The following is a 21,946-nucleotide window of genomic DNA, read 5'->3' as shown; positions in this document are numbered from 1 at the left end:
TGTTGTGTTGTGTGTGTATAGGGGTCCTGCTAGGGTGTGAGGCGGCGGGTGTGTGGCGAGTGCGGGTGACAGCTGGTCAGTGATATTGTTGCGTAGGGGGCAGGATGCGGCAGGTGTGTGTCGAGTGGCGGGGTGTGTGTCGAGTGGCGGGTGTCTGTTGAGTGCGTGCGGCGGATGTGTGGCGCAGGGGTGTGAGCGGTGGGCCGGTGAAAGGCAGAAGTGCGGGGTGGGCGAAAGGCAGAGGCAGGAGGCGGACGAAAGGCATTGAAGGAGGTGAGGTCGGAGGGGTTGTGGGGGGTGGTGAGGGGAGGTGAAGGGGGGCGGAGGGGGAGGTGAGGAGGATGGGTGGTGAGGGGGGGGATGGGTGAGGGGGAGGTGAAAGGGGGGCGGAGGGGAGGTGAAGGGGGGGCGGAGGGGAGGTGAAGGGGGGGCGGAGGGGAGATGAAGGGGGGGCGGAGGGGAGGTGAGGAGGTGAAGGGGGGGCGGAGGGGAGGTGAAGGCGGGGCGGGAGGGGAGGTGAAGGGGGGGTGGAGGTGGGGGGCTGGGGAGGAGGGAGGAGGTGAAGGGGGGGTGAGGGTAGATGAAGGGGGGGTGGAGGGGAGGTGAAGGGGGGGTGGTAAGGGGGGGGAGGTGGTGGGAAGGGGGGGAGGTGGTGGGAAGGTGGGAAGGGGGTAGGTGGTGGGAAGGGGTGGGGAGGTGGTAGGAAGAGGGGGAGGTGGTGGGGAGGTGGGAAGGTGGGAGGTTGTAAGGGGGTGAGTGAAGGTGGGGGGTGGAGGTGGGGGTGAAGGGGGCGGTGAATGTGGGGGTGGAGGGGGGGTGAAGGTGGGGGTGGAGGGGAGGTGAAGGTAGGGGTGGAGGGGAGGTGAAGCGGGGCTGGAGGGGAGGTGAAGCGGGGCTGGAGGGGAGGTGAAGCGGGGGTGGAGGGGAGGTGAAGCGGGGGTGGAGGGGAGGTGAAGGGGGGTGGAGGGGAGGTGAAGGGGGGTGGAGGAGGGGAGGTGAAGGGGGGGTGGAGGGGAGGTGAAGGGGGGGGGGTGGAGGGGAGGTGAAGGGGGGGGTGGAGGGGAGGTGAAGGGGGGGGGTGGAGGGTGGGTGGAGGGGAGGTGAAGGGGGGGTAGGGGTGAAGGGGGGGGTGGAGGGGAGGTGAAGGGGGGGGGTGGAGGGGAGGGGGAGGAGGGGAGGTGAAGGGGGTGGTGGAGGGGAGGTAAGGGGGGGTGGAGGAGGGAAGGTGAAGGGGGGGGAGGTGGAGGGAAGGTGAAGGGGGGTGAGGGGAGGTGAAGGCCGCTCACTCACCCGTCTGGCTGTTCCCTCACCCGTCCGGCAGCTCCCTCACCCGTCTGGCTGTTCCCTCACCCGTCCGGCAGCTCCCTCACCCGTCCGGCAGCTCCCACGTGGAGGGGGGGGGGGGGTGAAAGCGCGGGAAACAGGGAGAGGGCGGAGGAAGAGGCGGAGCCTCCGGGACCGGTGGGGAAGAGAGCGGGAGATGTGCTGCTAACACTGTGAGCCCCGCTAATGTATGTAACACCGTGTGTGTGGGGGGGTTGTGTGTGTGTGTGTGTGTGTGTGTGTGTGTGTGTATAGTGATGTGGTGTGTGTGTGTGTGTATAGTGATGTGTGTGTGTGTGTATAGTGATGTGTGTGTATAGTGATGTGTGTGTGTGTGTGTATAGTGGTGTGTGTGTGTGTGTGTGTGTGTGTGTGTGTGTGTGTGTGTGTCGTGTGTGTGTGTGTGTGTGTGTGGTGTGTGTGTGTGTGTGTGTGTGTGTGTGTGTGTGTGTATAGTGATGTGTGTGTGTGTGTGTGTGTGTTGTGTGTGTGGTGTGTGTGTATAGTGATGTGTGTGTGTGTGTGTGAGTGTATAGTGATGTGTGTGTGTATAGTGATGTGTGTGTGTGTGTGTATAGTGATGTGTGTGTGTGTGTATAGTGATGTGTATAGTGATGTGTGTGTGTGTGTGTGTGTGTGTGTGTGTGTATAGTGATGTGTGTGTGTGTGTGTGTGTGTGTGTGTGTGTGTGTGTGTGTGTGTGTGTGTGTGTGTGTGTGTGTGTGTGTATAGTGATGTGTGTGTGTGTGTGTGTGTATAGTGATGTGTGTGTGTGTGTGTGTATAGTGATGTGTGTGTGTATAGTGATAGTGATGTGTGTGTGTGTGTGTGTGTATAGGGGTCCTGCTAGGGTGTGAGGCGGCGGGTGTGTGGCGAGTGCGGGTGACAGCTGGTCAGTGATATTGTTGCGTAGGGGCAGGATGCGGCAGGTGTGTGTCGAGTGGCGGGGTGTGTGTCGAGTGGCGGGTGTCTGTTGAGTGCGTGCGGCGGATGTGTGGCGCAGGGGTGTGAGCGGTGGGCCGGTGAAAGGCAGAAGTGCGGGGTGGGCGAAAGGCAGAGGCAGGAGGGCGGACGAAAGGCATTGAAGGAGGTGAGGTCGGAGGGGTTGTGGGGGGTGGTGAGGGGAGGTGAAGGGGGGGCGGAGGGGAGGTGAGGAGGATGGGTGGTGAGGGGGGGGATGGTGAGGGGAGGTGAAAGGGGGGCGGAGGGGAGGTGAAGGGGGGGCGGAGGGGAGGTGAAGGGGGGGCGGAGGGAGATGAAGGGGGGGCGGAGGGGAGGTGAGGAGGTGAAGGGGGGGCGGAGGGGGAGGTGAAGGCGGGGCGGAGGGGAGGTGAAGGGGGGGTGGAGGTGGGGGGCTGGGGAGGAGGGAGGAGGTGAAGGGGGGGTGAGGGTAGATGAAGGGGGGGTGGAGGGGAGGTGAAGGGGGGGGTGGTAAGGGGGGGGAGGTGGTGGGAAGGGGGGGAGGTGGTGGGAAGGTGGGAAGGGGGTAGGTGGTGGGAAGGGGGGGGGAGGTGGTAGGAAGAGGGGGAGGTGGTGGGGAGGTGGGAAGGTGGGAGGTTGTAAGGGGGGAGTGAAGGTGGGGGGTGAGGTGGGGGTGAAGGGGGGCGGTGAATGTGGGGGTGGAGGGGGGGGTGAAGGTGGGGGTGGAGGGGAGGTGAAGGTAGGGGTGGAGGGGAGGTGAAGCGGGGCTGGAGGGGAGGTGAAGCGGGGCTGGAGGGGAGGTGAAGCGGGGGTGGAGGGGAGGTGAAGCGGGGGTGGAGGGGAGGTGAAGGGGGGGTGGAGGGGAGGTGAAGGGGGGTGGAGGAGGGGAGGTGAAGGGGGGGTGGAGGGGAGGTGAAGGGGGGGGTGGAGGGGAGGTGAAGGGGGGGGTGGAGGGGAGGTGAAGGGGGGGGGTGGAGGGTGGGTGGAGGGGAGGTGAAGGGGGGGTAGGGGTGAAGGGGGGGGGTGAGGGGAGGTGAAGGGGGGGGTGGGAGGGGAGGGGGAGGAGGGGGAGGTGAAGGGGGGTGGTGGAGGGGAGGTAAGGGGGTGGAGGAGGGAAGGTGAAGGGGGGGGAGGTGGAGGGAAGGTGAAGGGGGGTGAGGGGAGGTGAAGGCCGCTCACTCACCCGTCTGGCTGTTCCCTCACCCGTCCGGCAGCTCCCTCACCCGTCTGGCTGTTCCCTCACCCGTCCGGCAGCTCCCTCACCCGTCCGGCAGCTCCCACGTGGAGGGGGGGGGGGGGTGAAAGCGCGGGAAACAGGGGAGAGGCGGAGGAAGAGGCGGAGCCTCCGGGACCGGTGGGGGAAGAGAGCGGGAGATGTGCTGCTAACACTGTGAGCCCCGCTAATGTATGTAACACCGTGTGTGTGGGGGGGTTGTGTGTGTGTGTGTGTGTGTGTGTGTGTGTGTGTATAGTGATGTGTGTGTGTGTGTGTGTATAGTGATGTGTGTGTGTGTGTATAGTGATGTGTGTGTATAGTGATGTGTGTGTGTGTGTGTATAGTGGTGTGTGTGTGTGTGTGTGTGTGTGTGTGTGTGTGTGTGTGTGTGTGTGTGTGTGTAGTGTGTGTATAGTGATGTGTGTGTGTGTGTGTAGTGATGTGTGTGTGTGTGTGTGTGTGTGTGTGTGTGTGTGTGTGTGTGTGTGTGTGTGTGTGTGTGTGTGTGTGGTGATGTGTGTGTGTGTGTGTAGTGATGTGTGTGTGTGTGTGTGTGTGTGTGTGTGTATGTATAGTGGTGTGTGTGTGTGTGTGTGTGTTTGTGTGTGTGTGTGTGTGTGTATAGTGATGTGTGTGTGTGTATAGTGATGTGTGTGTGTGTGTGTGTGTGTGTGTGTGTGTGTGTGTGGTGTGTGTGTGTGTGTGTGGGTGTGTGGGTGTAGTGATGTGTGTGTGTGTGTGTGTGTATAGTGTTGTGTGTGTGTGTATAGTGATGTGTGTGTGTGTATAGTGATGTGTGTGTGTGTGTGTGTAGTGATGTGTGTGTGTGTATAGTGATGTGTGTGTGTGTGTGTGTATAGTGATGTGTGTGTGTGTGTGTGTGTGTGTGTGTGTTTAGTGATGTGTGTGTGTGTGGTGTGTGTGTGTGTGGTGTGTTGTGTGTGTGTGTGTGTGTGTGTGTGTGTGTGTGTTGTGTGTGTGTGTGTGTGTGTGTGTGTGTGTGTGTGTGTGTGTGTGCCCTTCACTCCGCCTCAGGCCAGTGTGCGGGGGCGGGCGGCCCAAGGGAGCAATCTCATTGGCCTGGCCCAAGGTCCAATGAGATTGCCGCTAGGGACACGGGGAGGGGCACAGGGAGACACATACAGACCCGGACACATAGGACACTTTCAGAAATATATAGTAGATAAACGAGTACAGTCAAATGTAAGACAAGTATATGAGTAAATACAACTTAACACAAGAGAAAAAAAATAAATGAACAAATATATATATATATATCTTGTTGAATATAAGAAAAAATAATATATATACACATAAATCAACACAATTATATATTTAGAAAAAACTATTATATCAAAATGAATTTATTACTTAAAAGAATGCTAAAAGAGCAATATTAAAACAAATTAAAAAGGTGTAAACATATCTTATACCTATATCTAGAGAACAGCAAATTGCATGCCCCTATTGATGAAATGGAGTTTGTATTGTGTTTAACATTAAATGCATTTGTACATTCATATGATGTGAAGTGCCATATACAAGGCATATAAATTTATATATGAAAAGACTTCTTAGTTAATGTTTCTATATCGTGGTTGAATAGATGAGAGCATAATATAAAACATGACTTCCGTTTATCACAAATAAATTAAGGCAATATGCATTTTTCATCAAAAGCCTAAATACATTATTATAGAACAAGTGGAAACAAATTTGCTAAAGTAAACAGAGTAGTGTCTTGTTCAATGTAAATTTTGTTAGATATAATTTAAGGACATTGAGGGCTTTTTAAAGTATGATCAGATATTAGCTAAAACCGTGGAGGATGCAGAGAGAGAAATTATGATACGCAAGCAAAATAAATATGATCGTGATCGTATTGATTACGAGAAAAACCAGATATACAATTGGCAGAGAACAGGTCCTGTTTTTGAACCGCTTTACGCGGGACTCATCTAATAACCAGTCACGCAGATCAACTCCCAGTAAATCTATTTTGAAGACAAGCAATTTTGATTACCAAAGTGGTGATTCTGAACTTTCTGATGTGGAAACTACCTCACACTCTGTTTCATTTTTGGACATGGAGAATAGATCCAATAACTCACAACGTGGGAATATTGTTCAATCCAGAGAGGAGAGACGTCCATCAGATGGTACCACTGCTCGGGGGGAACCAACTTCTGCTAAACAGAGTGACACTTACCAATCTGATCAACAGTCAAAAAACTACCTTATTTTCAGGAGAGACGAAAGAGGACAAGGAGGGGGGGGAAGAAAAGACATGGGAGGAAAGAGGCAAACAAGAGGAAAAAGAATTACTAACATCTCGGGTATGGAGTTGTCGCCTTGTATATGGCACTTCACATCATATGAATGTACAAATGCATTTAATGTTAAACACAATACAAACTCCATTTCATCAATAGGGGCATGCAATTTGCTGTTCTCTAGATATAGGTATAAGATATGTTTACACCTTTTTAATTTGTTTTAATATTGCTCTTCTAGCATTCTTTTAAGTAATAAATTCATTTTGATATAATAGTTTTTTTCTAAATATATAATTGTGTTGATTTATGTGTATATATATTATTTTTTCTTATATTCAACAAGATATATATATATATATTTTTATTCATTTATTTTTTTCTCTTGTGTTAAGTTGTATTTACTCATATACTTGTCTTACATTTGACTGTACTCGTTTATGTACTATATAATGTAGCTGCCTGCCTAGTAATTTTCTGCAATATGCATGTGTGTGGACTTTCCACATACAATGCAAATATGTGTATAAACATAACATACCCCCTTAATCAGTTATGGGGCCGCTCTTGCGGTTCCTATGTTGAACTGGGGAAATACACAGTAGTTTGCCTGCGCATGCGCCGAGCGGGGAGGAGGAGGTGATCCTCTGCGGTTGCCAGAGGTGCGCTCTCAGTGGAGAGGCCGCCCAGAGAGGCGTGCCGCTCATGATTGAGCGCGGCTGGAATTAGCAGGGAGTCCCAGAGTACTCTGGCGCGGCGCATGCGCGGAGTACACAATTTTCATTGGTTGATGATGCGTGATGACGTCACAGTTTGGCGCGAAATCAAGGCAGTCAGCTGCATTTAAATTGTTGATTTTATAATACACAGCACTTCTTGATAAAGTTCTCTGAACGAAACGCGTTGAAGGTTTGCTGCTGTCCCACATCCATATGATCCATCAATAAAGGACTGTTATTGCAAGACCTGCTCTCTCTATCTTTGCTGTGCGCTGCACACCCTGGCTTTTGGAACCACATCTCATACCTACCTCCTCACTACACATCAAAACTCTCCACACTTCATACCCACCTCCTCACTACACATCAAAACCCTCCCCATCTCATACCCACCTCCTCACTACACATCAAATCCTCCCCATCTCATACCCACCTCCTGACTTCACATCAAACCCCTCCAAACCTCATACCACCTCCTCATTACACATCAAAACCCTCCCTATCTCATTCCCTCCTCCTAACTACACATCAAAACCATCCCCATCTCATTCCCTCCTCCTCACTACACATCAAAATCCTCCCCACCTCATTCCCACCTCCTAACTACACATCAAAACCATCCCCATCTCATACCCACCTCCTCACTACACATCAAAACTCTCCACACCTCATACCCACCTCATCACTGCACATCAAAACCCTCTACGCCTCATACCCACCTCCTCACTACACATCAAAATCCTCCCCACCTCATCACTACACATCAAAACTCTCCCCATCTCATACCCACCTCCTCACTACACATCAAAACCCTCCCCATCTCATACCCACCTCATCACTACACATCAAAACTCTCCTCACCTCATACCCACCTCCTCACTGCACATCAAAACCCTCCCCATCTCATACCTACCTCCTCACTACACATCAAAACTCTCCCCACCTCATACCCACCTCCTCACTACACATCAAAACTCTCCCCATCTCATATACACCTCCTCACTATACATCAAAAACCTCCCCATCTCATACCCACATCCTCACTACACATCAAAACCCTCCCCATCTCATTCCCACCTCCTCACTACACATCAAAATCCTCCGCACCTCCTCACTACACATCAAACCTCTCCCCATCTCATACCCACCTCCTCACTACACATCAAACCCCTCCTCATCTCATACCCACCTCCTCACTACACACCAAACCCCTCCCCATCTCATACCCACCTCCTCACTACACATCAAACCCCTCCCTATCTCATACCCACCTCCTCACTACACGTCAAACCCCTCCCTATCTCATACCCACCTCCTCACTACACATCAAAACCCTCCCCATCTCATACCCACCTCCTCATTACACACCAAAACCCTCCCCATCTCATACCCACCTCCTCATTACACACCAAAACCCTAGCCATCTCATACCCACCTCCTCACTACACACCAAACCCCTCCCCATCTCATACCCACCTCCTCACTACACATCAAACCCCTCCCTATCTCATACCCACCTCCTCACTACACGTCAAACCCCTCCCTATCTCATACCCACCTCCTCACTACACATCAAAACCCTCCCCATCTCATACCCACCTCATTACACACCAAAACCCTCCCCATCTCATACCCACCTCCTCACTACACATCAAACCCCTCCCTATCTCATACCCACCTCCTCACTACACATCAAAACCCTCCCCATCTCATACCCACCTCCTCACTACATATCTTTAGACTTTCCACTATTCCATTATTTTGCCCTCTCCCCCCCTTACATCTTTGCTTCTGTTACCCTCTTCTCTTTTTGCTCTCTCTCCATCTCTTTCTCCCTTCTCTTCTCCCTCCTCCTCTCCCTCTTCTCTTGGCTCACTGGCCCTCCCCTCCTCACACCACATCTCCCTGGCTCTTCACCGCCTTGTTATCCTCACACATAAATAAAAGCAAACACTTGGCCTCCTCATCCCATTATTTCTCACTCACATTAGAAACTTATTAACATTCCTACATACAAATGAAGCTTTTGGCAGCTTTGCTAAACCAGAGAATAGCGCCAAAAAATAAATCAAAGAAAATAAATGTAACTCTTCCATTGCAGGGCATTGGTGGGTAAAGAGGAGAACAACTTGTATTTCAATGTAGCTAATTATTCACTTCATCTATTGTACAGTATTAGTAGTTAGACAAGTGGCCATTAACTTAATGACCCCACAGGTCCCGCCTGTCTCTGTATCACCTATTCAGGGTTATTTATTAAACGGTGATAGTGCTAATCGGTGCACTATAGCCCTATCCTGTTGACTTCATTGGGAATTCAAGTGCGATGGTGCCCTGATTGGCACTATTGCAGTTTAATAAATAACCCCCTTAGAGTTGTAACCTGGCTGCGTGCTGAACACCCGATGATCTCTAGGTCAGGTCAACTTGTTGACACTTGGGATGGTGATTGTATAAGGACTGGCTGGAGTAGTCAATAGAACTTCCTCACATATTAAAGGGGGAGATTGAGCCAGCTCAGGTTTCTGGGGCAACTGCCCAGTTTCATAAACCTGACCTTGATAGCCACCCCTTGCTATGGCATATCCAAGGCATCAAATGGCAAGACTTCTATTATTTTGCCAGTTCTATTAACCGTCGGCTTAAGAAGTAGCCCCAAGTCGTTTGACCTTTTCACAGAAACACTACTAAATCTCCTCAAAACAACTCGCTGTCCTGTTGTAGTCCATCTATTGGACAACTTTATCCTTATAGATTCTCCAGACACTCCTCTAGTAAGTCTTAAAAAATTATCCAAGCTATTCCATGACTTTTCGTTACTACTTTCTGTAGTAGTGGTAACTATTATCCCAGTTCCATCGAATTGTGAAGGAACATCCTGGACTTCGTACCCATGGAAGTCTATCCCTGGACAAAGTTCATCACATCCAAAATCTGGTTAAGTAAATCTTCTCAAGAAATTAATGTACAAGACAAGTGCTCCAGTCGCTTTTAGGCCACTGCAATTTTGCCATGCGGCTCATTCCATATCATACTTTCTTTCGCTCCTCTCTCCCACCCCACACACACTTCAACCTATTCCTATAGATGCCTCAACTATGTTTGACCTATCCATGTGAACTCGACTTCTCAAACACTGTAATGGCCAGTTATAATTTCCCCAGGAGCATACTCACTCCTCTCCAAGTCTTTACAGACACTACCCTCCCACACAACTATGCCTCCACCTTCCAGAATGCCTACGTTTCGACCTATTGGCCCCCCAGATTTATGTTCCCTCTAAGACTTCCCCAAAACTTCAGATGCATTTCAAACTGTCGCCGCCACTTCTACTTGCTGATATGTCTGGACCCATTATACAGCCAAATTTAGTACAGACAAAAATAAACTTCCAAAATCATCAACAAGATAAGGTATGCCTCCTCATCAATCATGCTGTTCATTCGAAGATCGACATGGTTGGTTATCCCTATACCATAACTTGTGCATCAATTGCAAATTCATCCCTGACAGTACCAATCTCGCAGTTGACACTTTCGATTTCAGGATTTATTTGATCATCCAACTGCCAATTTGAACCCTACTAATCCTCTGACCTGTAGCAACTTAATTATGCCTTTCACATATTCTTCCTCAAAGGACACAAATTTATCTGGAATGCTCTCATTCCTAAACAAAGAAAGCTTACTCCACTGCCTGGACCATGTTTAGGCACTTCTTATCTACAGTAGCGTTCAACCAGTCCCCCATCTATTTTTCACGGAGATCATCTCCACGTACTGCTTCTCATTCCTCAAATTATCATCCAGCACCATCAAGCTTTCTCTCTCTGGTATCTAGCACCATCACACAATCACTCATCCTAACAAGCTTTCCATAAATATGAACAACTCCATCAAGATACTACTTAAAGGCTTAAAAAATGGCATTTGCGAGTTCCGAATTGTCGCCTTCCGATTGTAGTTCCACTGTTCTGTCAACTCCTCCACCTCCTAGCTACACACTCTTGATCCAGCTACTAACCTCGTCATGACAGGAGCAATCCATTTTGTGTTCTACGGATTCCTGAGACCATCTAGTCCAAATCAGCCCACCCATCTTCCCAAATTCAATCTCGTCGAAAACCTCAACTGCTATCAACTTGATCTCGCTGACTCCAAAGTCGATTGGCTGTCAAAAGGGGATGTCATTCCCTACTAACCCATGTGCTACCAATGGTGCCTGTTAGAAGCCTTCGTCCTCCTGCATTCTCACCTAGCTCGCTTAAAATCAGACAGTCCTCTCGTTCATAAAATTGCCTTAAACCCTTCTCCTTTTCAGGCGAATACTCCAGAATTGGTGCAGCCTCTTTTGACTCTAGAAATAATGTTCCACTTCAAATAATGATGAAACTGGGCAGGTGGAGCTCCCTTGGCTTCAAACACTACATGCCTAGTCCCATGTCAGAAATCCACCTCGCTTTTCCCCACCTAACCTCTTAATGCCCGGACGGTGGGCTAATCCTTCAGCCACGGATTCCCAGAGGTTTTGTGTCCTGCATGCTGAAGGATTTACTCTTTGTGAGCCCAGACCCTCTTGTAGGCCTAACCCGTACATACCCTCGGGCCAAAACGTCTATTTCTCCCCCCCGAGTCGCATCATGTCTCCAAGTTGCACCATTTCTAGCAGGTCAAATCATTCCTCCACTTAACATAGGCCACAAACACATAAACAATTACCCATTTCTTATCTCTTCAATCTATTCAACATTCTGCATAAAGCCTGTAATACAATATCATTAACCTATTAATATTTCCTAATTCAGAGGAGGGTTTCTCTTGGACAAAAGTTGGCAAAAATAATTTATTCCTCCCCCCTTTCCCTCCCCCGAAAAGTTATTTTTGAATGAAGAAATATGGAGGGATTAATCCAGAAAACTGGTGACAATGCAAACTCCGCAAAAGTGTACATGTTGCTAAATATTTTGTGACTTGAACTGCAATACATTTGCACATCCCTACTGACAGTGTACACAGTGTTGTACATAGATTTTTGCAGGCGCAGTGAGTCCCTATCCTGAGGAGCTGACAATCTAGTGCTGGTACCTGAAGCACAGGGAGATAAAGTGATTTGCCCAAAGTCGCTCACACTGGGATTCGACCTGGTTTCACCCACTTCAGAGGCTACATTCTTGCAGCACAACGAATCCTGCATACGTAAGGTGACTAAGCCTGGCTCTGACTGTCCCATAAATAAAAACAGAACAACAAGGAGACTGAATAAACAGCTCGGAGTCCTGCGTCTGGTCCCTGCATTTCCATACAGCTTTGTTATGTTCTCCTGACAAATCGGGGTGGTTTCCCCTTTTATGTTACTGCTGGTGGGTAAACAAAACAGAGATAAATAAATGTTTGGAGGAGGAAATTTGTTAGAACTTTCACTCTCTTTGCCAGAGAAATGATCCAACTCTTCCACATGGTCATCTCCTCCTCTGCACAGAGCTCCATGTCCTGTGAGTTCATCCCTCTAGGACGGGAGTCAGTCACCCTTTCACTGCTGGAGACTGTCAACATTCGAAATGACTTCATCTGGCATTCTCCTGAGATGATCGCATATTGCTGGCTCCTATGTCAGCAAAACCCTTTTAACAGAGTATTGTCACTCTGTGGATGTGCACTGTTGCATTAGTCGTGATTCCGTTTATACCCCTTTGTCACGGGAGACCAGGTTTGTCAACACCTTTTAATACCAGGATCATTGATTGAGCAAAGCAAGGAGGTAAAATAAATTGTAATTTATTTCAGGAAAAGACATACACACAATGTAACACAATTTACATTGTTAACACACTTACTGGGGTGGCTAATTAATAAATATGTCCTTTAAACGAAATTCATACAAGTGACCTCTGTAGGAGCCCTTTCCAATGACCAGGAGGTACTCACGAAAGTCCTGGGACTGATTTCGGCGCAATGCCAGACGCGACCGCTATGTTCTTCAGAAGTGGGACTTAGAAGAGTTTGCCCGGAGCAATGTGCTTGGTTTCATCCAAGAATCTCACTTGATTCCCGGATCCATCTCTTGGGGTATCCCATAATTCTGGAACCCCGATACATAGACACATTCTGTAAAGACTTTCTCTGGCAAACCCACCCTGAAACTTACAGCCTATAAATCTCCCGGTCCCAGCACCCCACACAGTAACAGTAATGCATTTCTTACAACTGGATCCAAGAGCTGACACTTTAGGACCTCAACATACGGATCAGGGGTACCCAAATGTGCTGAGCTTTTATCAGTGAGCCTGGTTAACCCCTTCACCATCAAACCCCTTTATTTTAATAATAATAATATCAATAAAATGAATTTAAGGTATTAACTCTACACATCATACTGGGGTATTTAAGTGCTTTGGACAACCGGGTTCTTTTTCCTTGGTCCTTCCATTATTCATATCCTGGTAATAGCACACTACCCAATAACTATGTACTATGTTTTGCTGAGCAGGGGTTCTACCTTTTCCATTCCCCCCCTCCTACCTCCCCCATCTTTCATGTCAGGTATACTCCTGGAACAGAGGCGGAAAACCCTCTTCCCCACGGTAATGCCAGCACTGTGATACCCGCCTTCACTCCTACCATGGGATTGAATGGAGTACATATATTTCTAGTCCCTGTTACTTTTTATTTTTCTCCACTTCCATTTCATCCGGAGCCCAAAGCCGGGACCAACTCTACAGCACACTCAGGGATGGAAAACGGTCCCCAGCAATGTTATTCCTTAGTGAGCTGAAGAGTAATAGGAACATCACTATGAACTGTGACTTTTACTTGGGATTGTGCCGCTGAGTATCTGGGGAACCGGAGTTCTCAGAGGGAAGTGGCTTGGCTCATGGACACCCTGGTTCAGATATATATACCAAGAAATAAGGAATGTCCCAGAGACTCCTGCTTTGTGAAAGTCCATGTAAAAATGGGTAAGAAACTCACAGGACCAACTACTGTTGCTTTACAATCTGTCCTTTGGAGCACGTGTGTGGCACACAGGCAAGATGACCTCTTAGCTGAGGAGCTCCTACGGTCCCAGGCAAAATAAAAAGCACTTACCAGACGGAAGATCAGAGCAGAATCCCAGCCACGTGCTTCTGACACAACCGGCAGAATGAGACTGAGGTGAAAAATAGTCTTCTGCTGAAGGGAATCATTCGGGCAAGAAGGAAAGGAAGATGGCGGCTCCTCGAGGTCTCCCCCAGACTCAGAAGTGGAGGGAGAGACAGAGGCAGAAGCAGTGGGTCGCACACACCCTAGAACTAAAGGTGATCGGGTGGACAACTTACTAAAAAAATGAGGACCGATGGTACAAGCAGGAATTGGCAAAGCAATCTCTGATTTAAGGCAGGAGGTGCGAGAAAGAACGGACTGCCTGGTGGGACCAGTACATGAGCTCATTTTAGCACAAAATACGATAGCCTAAAAAACACCATAGCTAATCATCTAACCGCAGCGCTAGAAGACATGGGAAATCGATCTAGGCGGAATAATTTGCTCCCAGAAACTCCAGAGGAAAAGTTGATGCTATACAGGATCCACGGTGACCTTTGTGCTAAACAGACTGATTCTAATAAAATGAGGGGTGTCATTCTACGTGCACATTATTATAAAGTTAAAGAGGCTATCCTATCGGTGTCCAGGGCAAAACCCTGCATAGAATTTGAAGGGCACCGGATCCAAATCTTTAATGATCTCGCACCTTCCACCATTCATAAAAGAAGGAGCTACTGCTGCGGCCACTTTTATTCTAAAACATCACCGCTTTTTTCCTGGCTTTTTTCTCAAATGCGACGCACTTCACCGGGTGCATGCCGCATTCATGTTGCGTTCCCAGCCCCGGGTCATGCGCGGGTCATGCGCGGTTGACGCACGGTTGATGCGTTTATTGAGAATGGTTCAGATTTAATAGATTGCAATTCTTCGCGTGTCCGCCAGATGGCAGATATTCATGAATAGTAATGCGCATGCGCTTCAGTAATGTGTCGACTTGCAGGTGTTTCGTTTAAAAAAGATACCACAGTGGTCTATTGTAACTTGGCCCTGAGACTGAAGGAAGAGGTTACAATAATGTATCAATTTAGGCTTTTCATATTAAAGAAAGACAAAGACCAGTTTCTGTTATTCTCCAGAGACCCGCCGCCATGAGTGTTCAAGTGCAGCCCGTTTTCCAAAAACCCGACAGAAGTTACGCATATTTGATATGGGCCGCGATTAATGCAACAGAGGATGTTGATGTACGCAGAATATTTATCCCCTATTTTAATATACACTTGTTACTTTCATACTTCACTATTTGCGTTGTGCGCTGTTTTTTTGTCTCCATAACTTGATAAGGAAGCCTTGTTTGCGTATTTCTGTGTAATAGTACAGTATTTTGTTTCTTTCCAGGTGAACCTTGTGGCAGAAGTGCTTATCCTAAGGCTGCGCTGACAGCGGGGCAACGCGACATCGCCTCAAAACAAATGCCTGGTCGCTTATGAAGGTGCTTATAGTGGACGCGACGGCAACGGAGCGACGGAGAGACCAGAAATTTGGTAGTCAGTATTATTTGATTTTTTGAGACGGTCTCCACATGTGACTGTCTTTTAACCAATCAGATAGCTTCTGATGCAGAGAGAGGGGGAATGTGTCTGTGTGAGTGCAGGGAGAGGGGGGGATTGTGTGTGTGTGTGTGGGGGGGGGTTGTGTGATTGTGTGTGTGTGTGTGTGTGTGTGTGTGTGTGTGATTGTGTGTGTGGTGGGGATTGTGTGTGTGTGATTGTGTGTGTGTGGGGGGGATTGTGTGATTGTGTGTGTGGGGGGGGTTGTGTGATTGTGTGGGGGGGTATTGTGTGTGTGTGGGGGGGGATTGTGTGATTGTGTATGTGTGTGGGGGGTATTGTGTGTGTGATTGTGTGTGTGGGGGGGGGGGATTGTGTGTGTGTGTGATTGTGTGGGGGGAGGTTGTGTGATTGTGTGTGGGGGGGATTTTGTGATTGTGTAGGTGTGGGGGGTATTGTGTATGTGTGTGTGGGGGGGGGGGGTTGTGTGATTGTGTGTTTGTGGGGGGGATTATGTGATTGTGTGTGTGGGGGGTGGTATTGTGTGTGTGATTGTGTGTGTGATTGTGTGTGTGTGTGTGAGGGGGGATTATGTGTGTGATTTTGTGTGTGTGTGGGGGGGGGATTGTGTGATTGTGTGGGGGGGGTTGTGTCTGTGATTTTGTGTGTGTGTGTGTGTGGGAGGGGGGATTGTGTGTGGGATTGTGTGGGATTGTGTTTGTGTGATTGTGCGTGGGTGATTTTGTGTGTGTGTGGGAGGGGGGATTGTGTGTGTGTGGGAGGGGGGATTGTGTGTGTGTGATTGTGTTTGGGGGGATTGTGTGATTGTGTGGGGGGGTTGTGAATGTGTGTGTGTGTGATTGTGTGTGTGTGTGATTGTGTGTGTGTGATTGTGTGTGATTGTTAGAGAGAGAGAGATATCAGAGCCGCCAACAGAAATCATGGGGCCTAGGACAAATGAAAAGAGCAGCCCCCCCACCCCCACCCCTCAACCCATAGCGCACCTACCACGGAAATATTGGTATTGCGGGGGGCGGTGAGTGGCGGTGGCCCGGCGGCTGGAGGGACTACGGGGGGCAGGCGGTGGCAGGGCCCAGCTGCAGGTCACAGCATTTGCTGCAGGCCCTGCCCCGCTGCAGGCACCTCTCAGTCCCACAATGGCTGCTCGTATGCTCGCTGGGCCTCTGTGGCAGGACGGCCTGTAGCCGAGGTCAGGGAACAGTCCATACGTGTAGTTTCAGGATAATGAAAAATGTTCAATGGCTTTATTTCTCCATTACAACATAACATGCGGGTACACTGTCCCTTTAAACAAATAAATCCTGCTCCATGTTGGGAGAAAAACTAACTAACACAGCAGACCTATCTAGCAGGCTGGCTGGCTAAACCATAACCAAACCTTCAGAGTCTTTTAAGCAGTCATGAAACAAATGAAACAAATCTTACTTTGGCTGCAGTAAGTAGTGTGCTGTATCCGTCTGTCTAGCAGCACAGATATCCATGTGCTCTGGTCTGAGAGAGCCAGCTACTGCTAGTAACAACATCCTTTTCTACCTTGCTGGCTCTCAGGTGTCAGATTACATCCTGACTACCTAACTTCCACCTGAGTTAACCCTTATGAGTGCTGGATGAAGCACTCAGACATATGTCTCCCAGGCGTAACTGATAGGAGTTGACTTCACTCTGTCACATACCTCCCCTGTTTGTGTGTGGCTAGTGTCCCACACGGCTGAAGCCCGACCCTCCACTCCTTCTCTTGACAAAAAAATCAGCATTTCCATGGTCCTTTCCGGGTCTATGCTGAATGTCAAAAGAGAAGGGTTGGAGGGCCATATACCACCTGGTCAACCTTGAGTTTGTGTCCTTCATGGTGTTTAACCACTTCAAGGGCGCATGGTCAGTGACCAGGGTGAAGTGTACTCCGGCGACATAATGTCTCAAGGCCTCAATTGCCCATTTTACCGCGAGGCACTCCTTCTCAATGACGGAATACCTCACTTCCCTTGGGAACAGCTTCCGGCTGATGAACAGTATGGGATGTTCAACACCATCAAATTGCTGGGACAGCACTGCTCCCAGTCCTACCTCTGAGGCATCCATCTGGATGATGAAGGGCTCTTTAAAATCTGGGCTCCGAAGAGCGGTGCCCTCTGACAGGCACTTTTTAAGCATGTCAAAGGCGTCTTGGCACTCCCAAGACCATTTAACTTGGGTCGGGGCACTCTTTTTTGTCAGATCTGTTAGGGGTGCAGAAATTTCTGAAAAATTGGGGATAAACCGCCTGTAATACCCTGCTAACCCCAAAAGGGTGCGGACCTGTGTCTTTGTCTGTGGGGTGGGGACTTCCTTAATGGCGGCCACCTTGCTAGCTAGTGGCCTTACTATCCCTCCCCCAACGGCATAGCCCAAGTACTTTGTAGTGGATTTACCCAGGGCACATTTTTTTGGATTTGCAGTGAGCCCTGCTTCTCTTAAGGACGTTAGGACTGCCATTAACCTTTTTATATGCGACTGCCAGTGTCTGCTATAGATGACAATGTCATCCAAGTAGGCCGCGGCATATGCCCTATGGGGTCGTAGTATCTTGTCCATTAACCTTTGGAACGTGTCTGGAGCCCCATGTAACCCAAATGGCATAGTGACGAATTGGTATAAACCGAGAGGGGTGGCGAAGGCAGTTTTGCATTTGGATTCTTCCGCTAGAGGTATATGCCAATATCCTTTTGTGAGATCTAGGGTGGAGATATACTCTGCTTTACCAAGCGAGTCAAGCAATTCATCCACCCTAGGCATGGGGTATGCATCAAATCTGGATACAGCATTTACCTTTCGCAGATCCACGCAAAACCTCACCTTCCCATCTGGTTTAGGGACCAACACGATAGGGCTACACCATTCGCTGTGGGACTCCTCGATCACGCCCAATTCCAACATGTCTATTATCTCCCTCTCTACCAGGTCTTTTCGGCCCTCTGGCAATCTATAGGGACGGGACCGTACTTTTACGCCAGGTTCTGTCTCAATCCTATGAGACACTAAATCAGTCTGCCCTGGCAGCTCAGAAAAACATCTGGGAACTGGTCACATACCTCTAGTAGGTCTGACCTTTGTTCCGTTGTTAACTGCCCTCCCATGGGAACCTGATGGTCATTGTACGTACTTCCCTTTGGAAGCTGTGGACCCAAATCCGTCTCTCCTTCCCGAGGGTGAATGAACAGCGATCTCATCGTTTTCCAGGGTTTCAGGAGGTTCACGTGGTAGATTTGTTTACCCTTCCTGGACCTGGTTGAGAGATCTCATAGTTCACCTCCCCGGTGCGGCGGAGAACTTGGAAAGGACCCTGCCACTTCGCAAGGAGTTTACTCTCTGATGTCGGTAGTAGTAGCATCACTTGGTCCCCAGTTTGGAAGACCCTCAAGCGAGCATTTTGGTTGTACTGCCTCTCTTGACGTTCTTGGGCAGATTTGAGGTTTTCCTTAGCAAACCGATCTATCATGTCTAGGCGGTTTCTAAGGTCTATGACATACTGAAGGGTATTCTTGGAGGGGGAAGGCTCCTCCTCCCAGGATTCCTTCAGTAGGTCGAGAATACCCCGAGGTTGGCGTCCATATAGGAGCTCAAACGGGGAGAAGCCTGTGGATGATTGGGGAACTTCTTGTACCGCAAACAACAGGAAAGGGAGAAGTTCATCCCAAGCTCGCTTTTCAGTGTCCACAAACTTCCTAAGCATGGTTTTTAAAGTACGGTTAAACCTCTCTACCAATCCATCAGTCTGAGGATGGTAGACCGAGGTCCGGACGGATTTTACCTCCAATAACTTCAGGACATCCTGCATTAACTTTGCCATGAAATTTGTTCCCTGGTCAGTTAACATTACTTGGGGAAGTCGTACCCTAGAAAACAGTTCTAACAGCCTGTGAGCAACCTGTTTAGCAGTGGCTGATCTCAGAGGGAAGGCCTCAGGATATCTGGTGGCATAATCTACAACAACGAGTATAAATTTATGTCCCTTCGCAGAGGGTTCTATAGGTCCGACCAGATCTACCCCAATTCTCTCGAATGGGACGGCTACCAAGGGCAGAGGAACCAAGGGAGCCGGCTTCTGTCCTTTTTGGCTAGTTAACTGGCATTCAGGACATGTCTCACATAGTTTCATGATGTCACCATGTATGCCTGGCCAGTAAAACCGGGATGAGATGCGGTCCGTGGTCTTATCTCTGCCAAAATGACCACCCCATGGGAGAGTATGGGCTAGGGTGAACACTGTTTTAATTAACCCTTTAGGGACTAGAATCTGTCGAATGACCTCCCCTGTTTGTGTAACCTTATTCACACGATATAGTATGTCATTCAACAGTTCAAAATGTGGGAACACTTTTACGCCTTGTTCATCCATTATCTTGTTGTTGACCTGTACCACCTTCTCATATTGTCTAGCCAGAGCTGGGTCCTCCCTCTGCCTCTGACGGAAGTCAGGAAGATCCAGGTCTGGCAACATTCCCGTATCTATCTGTTCCCCACCCTGGTCATCCCCGGCCATGACCTGCAGTCCTTTGGGCTGACTAATGTTACCAAGAGTCCCAGCCTTTCTTAACCAGTCCTCTTTTTCCGCACGTCTCTGTTTACGTGTCTTTGGGACATGGTGTCTACGGGGAAAAATCTCTGGGGAAAAAGGGAACAAGTCTCCGGGCTTCTCCGGTAGCAGAGAAGTAGGCTCCGTGGAGTAGGAGCCAACAATGTTTCGAGGTAGGGCCAGTCTCGGCCAAGTAGAACAGGAGCAGGTAGCCAGGGAGCAACTCCCACTAGTAGGCTAGCCTCTTGATCCTGGATACGCAGTAGAACGTTCGCCGTCGGGTATCTCTTTGTATCCCCATGGATACACTCGATATTCCAAGGAGAGTCATAAGATAGTCTATTGCTTGGAATTAGGCCCTCTAGGATCAGGGTTTTTCCAGAGCCCGAGTCCAGCATGGCGTTTACTTTTGTCCCCTCCAGAGATGCTGGGACTAACCACGGATTGTGGTCCCCTCGGAGACAAGCTGTGGCAGTGGTTCTGCCATATGAACAGTCCATCTCATCATCTCCTGAGTCCACAACCTCGGTCGTCAGCGGAAGCTCTCGATGGGGCTCGGTGTTTGGACCTCTCCGCTGTTGGATGGGATCCTCCCTTCTGGTTGGTGGGGTTATCCTCTCCACCAGTGACAGGGTGACAGGAGTCCAGGTTCTCTGGGAATACTGTGGGTGGCGGCCTCCCTTGAGTGATCCAGTGGCCTCGGAGCCGGGACGGGCGTCTCTGCGGGAGTTTGTACCAGGAACCCTCCGAGATGGGAAAGGGTCTTCCGATCGGGTTGACTGGATCTCCCGAGCTGGCAGGTTGTAGACCCCTCGATTGTCTGCTCTCCTGCCTCTAGCATCACCGGAAGCAACTGGTGTTTGCATGGGCCGTTCCCAGCTATCCTGTTGGGTGTCGTCGCCCAGGAAGTTTTCCACCAAGCGGACTGCTGACTCCAGGGAAAATGCAGTGTGTCTTTTTACCCAGGAGCGGGAGGAGGGGGGCAGTATCTGTATGAACTGTTCGAGTACAAACTGTTCAAGGATTTCTGCCTTGGTATGCTTCTCCGGTTGTATCCACCTGGTACATAAGTCTACTAAGCGGTGGGCTATGACCCGGGGTCTATCTCTGTTTGTATATTTGACTGTCCGGAACCGCTGTCGGTAGGTCTCTGGTGTGAGGCCTAGGCGATCCAGAATAGCAGCCTTTAGTTTCTGATAGTCCATGGCCTCGTCCGCTGGAAGAGCCTGGTAGGCTGCTTGAGCTTCCCCTATGAGGAGTGGAGCCAGAGTCGTTACCCACCAACCCTCAACTGTCCAGCCGTGGGCCGTGGCTACCCTTTCAAAAGTGAGGAGAAATGCCTCTGGGTCTTCGTTTGGCTTCATTTTATGCAGCATCACCGGTGGGTTATTTGGAATCCCTGGTCTGCCTGGGGCTGGGCCTTTGGCCAGCAATTGGAGTAGCTTTTCCTCTCGCCGGGCCTGTTGCTCACCTTGCTGGGCTTGTCGCTCATCTTGCTGGGCTTGTCGCTCAGCTTGCTTCTCTGCTAGCTGGAGCTGTTGCTCAAGGAACTGAGAAAAAATTGTCTCCATTTTTTTTTCTTTTCTGTGTGGCCCTTCAGATTCAGGGGCCGTCCGACTTCCCACTTCTGACACCACTTGTGGCAGGACGGCCTGTAGCCGATGTCAGGGAACAGTCCACACGTGTAGTTTCAGGATAATGAAAAACGTTCAATGGCTTTATTTCTCCATTACAACATAACATGCGGGTACACTGTCCCTTTAAACAAATAAATCCTGCTCCATGTTGGGAGAAAAACTAACTAACACAGCAGACCTATCTAGCAGGCTGGCTGGCTAAACCATAACCAAACCTTCAGAGTCTTTTAAGCAGTCATGAAACAAATCTTACTTTGGCTGCAGTAAGTAGTGTGCTGTATCCGTCTGTCTAGCAGCACAGATATCCATGTGCTCTGGTGTGAGAGAGCCAGCTACTGCTAGTAACAACATCCTTTTCTACCTTGCTGGCTCTCAGGTGTCAGATTACATCCTGACTACCTAACTTCCACCTGAATTAACCCTTATGAGTGCTGGATGAAGCACTCAGACATATGTCTCCCAGGCATAACTGATAGGAGTTGACTTCACTCTGTCACAGCCTCCCTCTCACGTTAGCCCAGCTGACTTCCGCCACTGCCGAGAGACCCGGCACCGGGTGCAGCATTTTATTATTGGGGGTGTATTTTTATATGTATTGGAGGGGTGGGGGTGTATTTTTATATGTATCAGGGGGGTGAGGGTGTATTTTTATATGTATTAGGGGGTTGGGGGTGTATTTTTATATGTATTGGGGGGTTGGAGGTGTATTTTTATA

General features: G+C 49.4%; 1 long non-coding RNA gene across 2 annotated transcripts in view; it reads left to right on the top strand.

Annotated features, from left to right (window-relative positions):
• LOC142490532 (uncharacterized) overlaps nt 1–21,946 on the top strand; it is a 61,031-nt gene that overhangs the window by 13,238 nt on the left and 25,847 nt on the right. For both annotated transcript variants that reach the window (XR_012800095.1, XR_012800094.1), the window contains exon 3: nt 14,870–15,018. This is a non-coding gene — a long non-coding RNA (uncharacterized LOC142490532). The remainder of the gene's footprint in view (nt 1–14,869; nt 15,019–21,946) is intronic.

Source organism: Ascaphus truei, chromosome 3 (genome assembly GCF_040206685.1).
Source record: "Ascaphus truei isolate aAscTru1 chromosome 3, aAscTru1.hap1, whole genome shotgun sequence".
NCBI lineage: Eukaryota > Metazoa > Chordata > Amphibia > Anura > Ascaphidae > Ascaphus > Ascaphus truei.
Note: the sequence above shows the minus strand (reverse complement) of the source record. Positions and strands in the feature narration are given on the sequence as shown.